This window comes from Theobroma cacao, chromosome 9 (genome assembly GCF_000208745.1).
Source record: "Theobroma cacao cultivar B97-61/B2 chromosome 9, Criollo_cocoa_genome_V2, whole genome shotgun sequence".
Classification (NCBI taxonomy): Eukaryota; Viridiplantae; Streptophyta; class Magnoliopsida; order Malvales; family Malvaceae; genus Theobroma; species Theobroma cacao.
Window position 1 is genome coordinate 21,085,198 of NC_030858.1, and position 10,074 is coordinate 21,095,271.

Genomic DNA, 10,074 nt, shown 5'->3' on the forward strand with positions numbered 1-10,074 from the left:
GAATTACACCATTTATTTGGAAGTAATTGGAAGGGAATTTGACTACAAAGGAGCCCTAGGGTAAGTGATGAACTAAGCTCAATTTTTAGTTGCAGAAAATGGCTAGTAATTGGGATTTATGAGCTATTTTATTGTTGAGTATGTTCATTACTTTTAGTGATTAAGATAGTGAACATAGATGGCCATTTAATGTGGCAATTGAAAACTAGCTAAGAGATAGCTTTTAGAGTTCATAGTGTGTAAATTAATCTATTATTTATGTTAATGTGATCCTAAGTTTTAAGGAAGCCCTATCATTCCAATTGGATCATTAGGGGAATTTGAGTCAACTAAAGGTTCTACAATCAATTGGTGAGTGGACTACCTTCAAAATTGATTTTGGGAATATGATGGATTTGACAAAGTGTTTGAATGATTTTATACAATTTTTCATGAAAATGAATGCCTTGGGAACAAGCTTTTGAGAAAAGGTTTATGTTATGAAATGTGATTAGTATGGGTTTTTATGTGGCTGCATTATGTTGATATACATATATGCTTGAGTATAATGTTGTCCAATTATATTGACTCGACTATGTGCGAGTAGGGAGTGCGCATAAGCCAAGGATGACCCTGTTATGTGCGAGTAGGGAGTGCGCATAACCCGGTGATGACCCAGCCATGTGCGAGTAGGGAGTGCGCATGAGCTGGTGATGATGATGATGGGATGGTGTGATGATGATGATGGGTATATATGTATATATATATATGTAAATATGTGTGTTATAAGAAATTGATGGATAATGGTTTATGGTTGTAATGCATGTGAAACTTGACATGTTAAACCTTGAGAAATTGTTATGCATTTCATATTGGTTTTGAACATTTCAAACAGGGTGGTTTTTCCTTTGGGAGAAGGGTAAATTTTGCATTGATGCCCTGTATTTCGCTGCAATGAGAATCATTCTCGCTGCAGCGAGAAACTCTCAGGTTTTGAAAGGGTAGGCTAGCAGGAAACTCGCTGCAGCGAGGATGCATTTTTGCTGCAGCGAGAATGACACTGTAGCTTCTCGTTGCAGCGAAAAACTTTTTGCTTTCTGGGTTGCAATTTCGTTGAAGCGAGATTGAATCTCGCTGTAGTGAGAAACATTCTGTTTCTAGGTAGAAATTTCGCTGCAGTGAGATTCAATCTCGCTGTAGCGAAAAACTTTCTATTTTGGTCTCTTATCTTGTCCAATTGTTCCCCTATCTTTCACGTTTTTGCTACCATATGGGAGCATGGACTTCCAACATTAAGGATTAAAAGAGTTAAGTTTAAAATGAGGAGGTTTAGTGAGAAACCCTCGTTCGGTTAATAACTAAATTCCAACGTCACTGCAACAAAAATTCACTGCTGCAGCGAGAATGCCTTTTCGCTGCAGCGAAGATTCGTTGTCGTATTTGACTTGCTTGAGCAATATTGAAGCTTTCATTCTTCGAATGGTTCGCTATGTATGGGTTCAAAATTTTCAAATGATTAATCATTTAAGGGCTTGATGAGGGGTTTTTAATAAGAATAGAAACAAATTGCATTGTTTTGAAAAAGAATGCATCATGATTTTATTAAAGATTCCTTATGGTATGCTTGTTCCCTTGTTCACTCACTAGGTTTATACTCACCATTTCAAATTCATGTTTTCAGATCATGAGGCAGCCGGTAACTAGGACGAGGTATCCTTGTAGACTTGTGTCCATCTTTTAGTAGGTGTCTCGGCATTCAATAGCTGCACATTCATCCGAGTCCCTCCGTTGGAAGTCAAGTCTTCTTTTTGAGATGTATAGGTGAACCTAATGTACATTATTGGAATACATGTTGTAGACGATGTATGTATATAATAAAATGAGAAATGCCAATACGAGTTGGTAACATCTATTACTATTTTGATTTTAAGTTAAAAAAAAAATGACTTAGCAGTTTATGATGGAATGATGAACACGTCAGATTATTAGGCTTGCTTGGGCTTAGTGGACTACATTCATTGGGCCCATGCGTCGGTCATGGCCTGAAATTTGGGTCGTGACATTTAACATGTCAAGTTTCACATGTATTATAACCATATACCATTACTCATTAATTTCCTATAACACACATATTTACATATGTATATATGTATACGTATACCCATCATCATGATGCACACCATCCCATCATCATCATATACACCATCACATCATCATCATCACCAGCTCATGCGCACTCCCTACTCGCACATGGCTAGGTCATTATCGAGTTATGCGCACTCCCTACTCGCACATAACCGGGTCATCCTCGGCTTTTGCGCACTCCCTATTAACACATGGCCAAGTCAATATAATTACACAACACTATATTCAAACATATATGTATATCAACATAATGCTGCAGTATAGAGATCCATGATAACCACATGTCATAACATAAAATTGATTTATCAAAAGCTTGTTCCCAAGGGACTTGTTTTTATAAAAAGCTAGATAATCCATTCAAATGTTTGGTAAATACATTATATCCCTAAAGCAAGTTTTGAATACAGTTCACTCACCGGTATATTGTTGAGCCTTTAGCTGACTCTAATTCCCCTAATGATCCAATTCGGATGATAGGGCTTCGTTAGAACCTAGAATCACATTAGCATAAGCAATAGGTCAATTCACACACTATAAACCCTAAAAGCTATCTCTTAGCTAGCTTGCAATTGCCACATTAAATGACTATCTATGTTCACTATCTTAATCACCATAAAAGGAATGACCATACTCAACAATAAAACAGCTCATAATCCCAATTACTAGCCATTGTTCATAGTTAAAAATCAAGCTTACTTCATCACTCACCCTAGGGTTTCTTTGTAGTTGAATTCTCTTCCAATAGCTTCCAAATAAATCGGATAATTCTTTCATTCTCTCTCCAGAATGCCCAACTAGTGAGAAAAAGTATGAAAATAAGATTTTTCAAGGGTTTTAAGGAGAGAGAGTGGAAGAATACAAGGGTTCTAGTCAAAAGGGCTTAAAGGAATGAAAACTAGAGCTAAAGAGAGAAAATTATGCAAGCTCCATATCAAGCGTCCATGGAGGTTGGAAGCAACGTGAAAGAGAAGAAGGTGGAAGAAGAAGAAGCTGCTGGAAAATGGGAAAAGAAGCTGCTGGAAGAAAGATATTTATAGCCAATCTTATCCATTCCCTTGAAATTACCAAATTACCCCTCCACCAATTAACTTACTCTCCTCTAACCCTTTATGAAATCTTTTTACTCCTTTGACACTGGGACAAGGTCCATAATGGTTTAGACATGCTCGGGCTCATGAAAACTTAAAAGTTTAACCCGAGGTGAAAAATGACCATTTTGCCCCTATCACGAAAATCATCAAAATTTTAGTTTCCTTTCCATTTTACCCCTAATTTCACCATCCATTTATGCCTTAGGCCTACTTAGGCCATAATATTGTTTAAAAATCTTACTTTTATGGGCTTACTAAGGAAATGACGAAATTACCCCTGATCAAGGATATCGCGTATATTACTAACTAGAGTTTATAAAGGTCAAGGTCTCACACTACACTTTGTTATCAACCTTTTAGAGGTTTTAGTTTGTGGTTCACTATAATCCACTATTGTATTAGTTATATCTCCAAGCAAAATGTAGAAAGGTTTTGCCTGATCCTTTAAAAGGCTTCATTTTGTGTAAAGATTGTGCTTTAACCTAGAAAGGCAGTGTTTTGGTAGAGGTTACACCTGATCCTATAAATGGTAAGTTGTAGAGTGCGAAATCCCACCTTAAGTAAGAAGATAAGTTGGGAAATCCTTAGGTGCGCATATAGATTACATATTTTGAAAATCAAACTTAGTTTTAACCTTCAAAAGAATTCATTAACATTTTTTGGTTGTCTATCACTTTTGAAGTAGAAAATTTTCTAAGTTGAAAGGGTAAAAATATGTGATTTTTATAGAACAATCTTTCAGAAATAAAAATTGGCGATAATGATTTCCCTAATTTTTAAAGACCAAAAATGATTTTTCCATAATTTTTGGAGTACGTATGCTATGGTAAATGGGAATTTCAAATTTAATTTCAATTGAACTTTTTCAATTTTATTCTTGAAACAAAAATTTTGATTTTGATTTTTATGAATTTTGATTTTTTTGATATTTCTATTGAATCCACATGGGGGGGTTTGCTTATTTACATTAAATATCTTAAGTAAATGGAGAGTGAAAAGGAAAGAAGTAAAAATGACGACATTTACTTAAATGGTATTTAATGTAAATAAGTTGGGTAGGTTTTATAGGCAATCTGTCTCAAAAATTGCATTCTGTCCCAAATGTATCGATACATGTGCATGATCTATCGATACATTTAGCCTAGAAAGGGTTTTTGGAGAACATGTATCGATACATGTTCATAATGTATCGATACAATTTTTCCATAACCAAAAAGGATTGATACATTGCCAAATGTATCAATACATTTTGCCGACTTTTGAGAAGATAAAAAGTGTAAAAAGGTATTTTCACATCCTATAGAATAAATATGACCACAACTTCGAGGTTTTTTCATTTTAAGCTATTTGTCATCAGTTTTTTTAGCAACTCTAAGCTCTCTTAAACCCATTTTCACCCCAAATCATCATTTTGGAAGCTTGGTTTTGGATTTTTCAAACAAAGGTGACATCTTTCAACTTTTAGATCTTAATTTATGAATTTTCTAGCACTAAAAATATTATTTTTATGCACAAATTTTCTATTGAACATTAAAGCTCAAAGATTTTGTGATTTTCTCTAGCATCAAAGATCACTTAAGGTAAGCATGAAATATTTATGGATTTTTAAGCATGGGTTTAGCTAGAAAATTAGTTTAGTTAAATCCGAGTAGTTTCGAACATACCTAGAGTGATTACTCTGAGATTATTATTCTAGGTAATGATTGTGATGATTGTTGTATGATAGGAATGCTTGAAAACTCCATAGATTTTGCTGAAGCAGAGTTGTGATTAGAGCTAGGAATCGATTCTCCAATTAGGTGAGTGGATAAACCACTTTCAAATTATTTTGATCTATAAAGCTAGCATGATTTCTATGAAAAGGATTATTTACGTATGTTGAAATAATATCTCTAAAATGGTTTATCATAGGATTTAAGTTTCAAGAATGAAAATGATTTTTTCAGATAATGAATTGTAGTGATTGTGATATGATTGACACAATAGTTTTCAAAAAGTTTACTAATCTACTATGTATGTAAATATGCTATTATGTATTAGTTTTCAACAAGGGGGACAAGCACCTTATTTTTTGAAGCAATCGATTACTCTGGTATTCAGTCTAGAGTAGGTACGAAATATGATTTATGATTAATGCATGGACGTTATGATGTGCATTATAGATGTGATGAGGCATGAAATATATGATGAATTGCATGATGGATTCCCACCTAAGTTACTATGTTATGTACATGACGTATATACCATATGCTACATGAGATGATTGAGAAAGCATGATGAATACCATGAAATTAAGTATATGATGTACATTCCATATACTACTTGAAATGATTGAGAAGGCATGATGAATGCATGAGATTATGTACATGACGTATTTTTCCATATATTACAAAAGATGGGTAAGCTTGAATGTAAGGGACATTCCATATACCTAATGCTACAAGTATGACAACTCTATGAGTGTGATTGATTCCACTCTCACATGGTACAAATGATGACTTCACTCTTATGTTGCATCATAAACGCCTAAGGGCAATGGGGATATATGTTGCCGACCCAAGGTGATGGGGGATGTACCATCACAAAGTATAAGTTTAATGTTAAAGGAATTATCTTAAGTATTATGTTTATGGCATGTTGCATACTAATGTTGTTTGAGCATTGTTCATGATTTGTACTCTATGATGACATGAGAATGTGCTTAGTGAAGAAAACTAAGCCTTAAAAAAAGCCCTAAGAGGTAAGGGAACTTAAGGAATGGCAAAGATGCTGAATTTTACCCAAGAACTTGGGTTCTATGTTCAAAGTATCGATACATATGGAACAAGTATCAAAACATTCTAAACAGAACGCTTTAAGAGGCTTTCTATGTGAAATGTATTGATACATTTCATTAATGTATCGATAGATTCTTGAAAGCATTGATACATTCGAGAATGTATCAATCAATTCATTGAAAAAAGTGTTGTTGATTGAATTTGATGAGAATTTCAAAGGTAAAGAGGCCTTTAAAGGTACACAAACTTCTTTTCATGCAAATGTTATTTAAATTGCGTTTGAACACCATGTTTTATGAACTTTATGATTAAATTGTTTATGAAGGGCATGAGATTACAAGTGCATGTTTACCAAATACTTTTATCCTCTAGCTTGTCCCTTTCCCATATCCACTCAAGGAGTCTTTGTGACTCATACGCTGTTTTGCCCATTTATTTTTGTCGTAGATCAATGATAGCACTATTGATAACAGCTAATGTCACAGAGACATGATTCGTTCCTTTTTTGGTAGGTGATTTAGCAACCATTTGTAGCCTAAAGATTGAGTCATGTTCCACTGACGGGTCGGTCTTTACTTTATGTTTATGTTTGCTGACTATGAACATGTTTATGTTAATGTTGCCAACGTTAAGCATTTTATATTGATAATGTTATGTACGAGATTATGATGGTGGCTCGAAAGCCGTTGTGGAACCCGAGGGTGTTGGTGATGCTTAATGTTATTGTGCATTGTGGCAGTGGCCCTTGTCAACATTTATGAAATGCTTGAGTCTACATAATAAGTTAAGAAGTTTCGTAATTGTGTAATGAGTTTTATGAATGTATGTTTGATGAGATTATGTTAATGGATGTTATAAGACGCTTCAACATGAAATGATGAATGTTTAATGATGTTTAAGATAAGACGCTTGCTTGGGCCTAGCGAGTTATGCTTGTTCTAGTTCATGCGCCAATCACAACTCCTCCAGGAAATGGGATGTGACATAGAGGTCACACCTGATCTTACAAAAGGCAAGTTGTTGAGATCATGCCTAATCATGTAAAAGAGATGTTGTAAACGTTATGTTTGACCCTATTGAAAAGGCAAATTGATAGTGGATTCAAATTCCTTATTCTATCAAGGGAGAGGACGTAAGCATTGGAAGGTCGAACCTTTATAAAAATCCAACTGAGTCTTTTTACTTTTCTACTTTTTACTCATTAAGTTCATACTCTATTTTATTGTTTTATTATTTCATATTTGAACTTATTTTTGAAAAAGTAGGATTTTTTACGACACAACCAATTCACCCCCTCATGGTAGTTTACTTTAAACTTATCTTTTCTAACACAAATATATTAATGAATTTAAGCTTTCTCCCGCACACTTAAATAATATGATTAAACACTAATGAATGAGGAATGTTTTCTTATTATTAAAAACATATGGAGTCAACATTCTCCCCCTTTTTTGATGATGACAAAACATTCTTAGATTTAAGAGTGTAATGCCATAAATAAGTCCAATACTTTAAACCTTTATGCAAAATAGGGATTGCTCCCCCTTAGTTAATACATCTAGTTTTAAACAAATGGTAACCGAATCATAAGGTGTCCACAATAACCAAGCTACATAATAGCAATGCAAACACACAATAATATCCATATGGACACAAGAAAGCATAAAAGCAATTTAAAATCATTTTAAACACATAGTTTTCCTTTTCCCCTTTTTTGACATCATTAAAAAAAAACTCCCCCTCAATGAGTGCATTTATATTTAAAAACAAATTGTAAGTGTAACACTCCATGCCCTCGTATAGAAGCCAATAAGACCTTATTGATAAGACGAAGTATCAAGTGACATAAATTTAAGTGCCAAAGAGTAGTGATGGGTGAAAAGAATGTTATGGAATAAAATAATATTTTATTAACAAAAACAATATTAAAATATTAATATTTTATTTATTATTGAAATTAGTCATGAAAGAAGACTATATGACGAGTCTAAGTTGGGGAGAGAAGTAAGAAAGAATTTTGAAGAAAAACGACCTTAGTGGGGTCCGCGTGCTTTATTAAATTAAGTAAGAGCGGGTAAGTATATATTTAAATATTATGGTAATACTTTGATGAAGTGCAAATTTTATATTTTATTTATACAAGTGTAAAGAAAGGAAAATAGTAGGAAATTCAAATTGAAGAAATGTTGGGAGGACCAAATTGTAAATGATGAAAAGTTGGAAGGTTAAATGGTAAATAAAGAAACGTTTGAGGACTTATGTGCAATTTCAACCTTTGAAGTTAAATGGGAATTAACTAACCAAGGAAAGTTAGATTATGTGGGATAATGACATGTGCATGTAAATTCACTATTACATGCAAATGATAGCATGCAAAAAGGAGAAATTTATTGGGGAACATGTGGGACCCGACCATGTGAAGTAAAAGAAAGAATAAAACTAATTTTATTTGCATGTAATGAGATTGGTGCATTAGGTGGCCAAATAAGGAAAGAAAAATGTAGGATGCATGTGACTTAAATAGATTAATGAATGACCAAATAAAATATAAGGTGAAGGTGGTGCATGAAATAAATAATAAAGGAAGAAAAGATGGGATAGTTAAGGTGGTAGATGGAGAAGTAAAGTGAGGATAGATAATGGACCAATGAGCAAGGGAAGAAATTGGTGCAGGAAATTTAAGTGGGGGATGAATTGGTCCAATAGGAGTTAAGGAATAAATAAAGAAAGGAAAGGTGAGGAAAGGTGAGGCAAAACTGCACCTTTAAGAGAAAAGAAAGAGAATTGGCCTTAAAAGTAAAATGAGGGAAGAAAGCAGAAACAAGAAAAGAAAGAGGAGGAAGAAGAAAAGGGCTTGGAGGAGGCTCGATTTTGGAGAAGATTAGAGAAAAATTGAAAGGTTTCCTCTTGCATGCCATTGTTGGAGCTTGAAGGAGGAAATGGTGGTTCGCATAGTGATTCCAAGGTAAGGAAAGTAAAAGTTGTCATTTTGTTTGAATGCATGCTTTGTAAACCGATTGTAATGTGAGATTGTGCTTGTGGCAGTAAGGATCTACAAGGATTAAAAGAACCGGGTGCATGCATGCAGCTTGTTCTTGAAAGTATGGTGAGTTAAAGTAAGACAAATAATGGGTAAGTGCTTGAAACCTTGGGATCATGGGTGGAAAGAAAAGTAAGATGGATATTGATTACTTGTGCTTGTGGCAGCAATGGTGATCAAGGATGTGAGGGGTTTGTGACTTATGTGAAGGATTCAAAGTGAAGGAAAGATTAGAAGGTAAACATGCAATGTGGGCATATTATGCCATAGAGGACTTGCTTCGTTAAAGTTCGCAGATTGCATGTTAGATTATGGTGTATAATTAAGTATATTGAGTTTAATTTGTTGCTAGGAAGTGTGTAAGTGAAAAAAGTTTGTTGTGGTGGTGTACCAGATGAGATAACAGGTGACCGGCAAGTAGAATTAGCTATAGACTCACTGGAACCGATAGCGACGTAGTGTCCCTCTATTGTGAGGTGAGTAGGGGGTGGCTATTTCACAAAGGTTCGTAATCTATATAATGATGTTTCATATATAACTATATGATTAAGATTTATACACTTTTATTATGGAAAGCATGAGCTCATAGAAATGCTAGGCAATTATGGATGCCATGACTTTTGAAATTGTTTTGAAAATATATTTATATAAGCTATATATGTAAAGGGTTTTAGAAATCGAGAAACAAGCTCTTTACCACGGTTTATGTCAAAATGTGCCTTATTTATTTTTGTGACATGCATTCATGAATAAATTACATATATTCACCATGTTGATTTGATATTTAAACCTCATGCAAAGGTTTTACATTATAAAGTCTTACAAACGAGTTTATCATGTTACCGCGATTGGTATTTTGGAAATAGATTTAAAATGAGCTTTTGAGAACCCAATTTGCTCTTAAATAGTTCTATCAAATCGAGAGATTCGAGAGTAGGCTGAATGTCACATCGAGATAGTGTTACCCTTGTGTACAAGTGAGCTCTAGCTAGAGAACCTTTGGATTGTCGACGAGCTGTTAGACGTGGCTAGGCCATGGTCT

At 34.2% G+C, this 10,074-nt stretch overlaps 1 long non-coding RNA gene across 1 annotated transcript; it reads left to right on the forward strand.

Moving 5' to 3' along the window:
* LOC108663413 lies at positions 8,817-9,535 on the forward strand. The gene is made up of 3 exons (XR_001929393.1): positions 8,817-8,957; positions 9,038-9,124; positions 9,200-9,535. It is a non-coding gene; the product is annotated as an uncharacterized LOC108663413 (long non-coding RNA).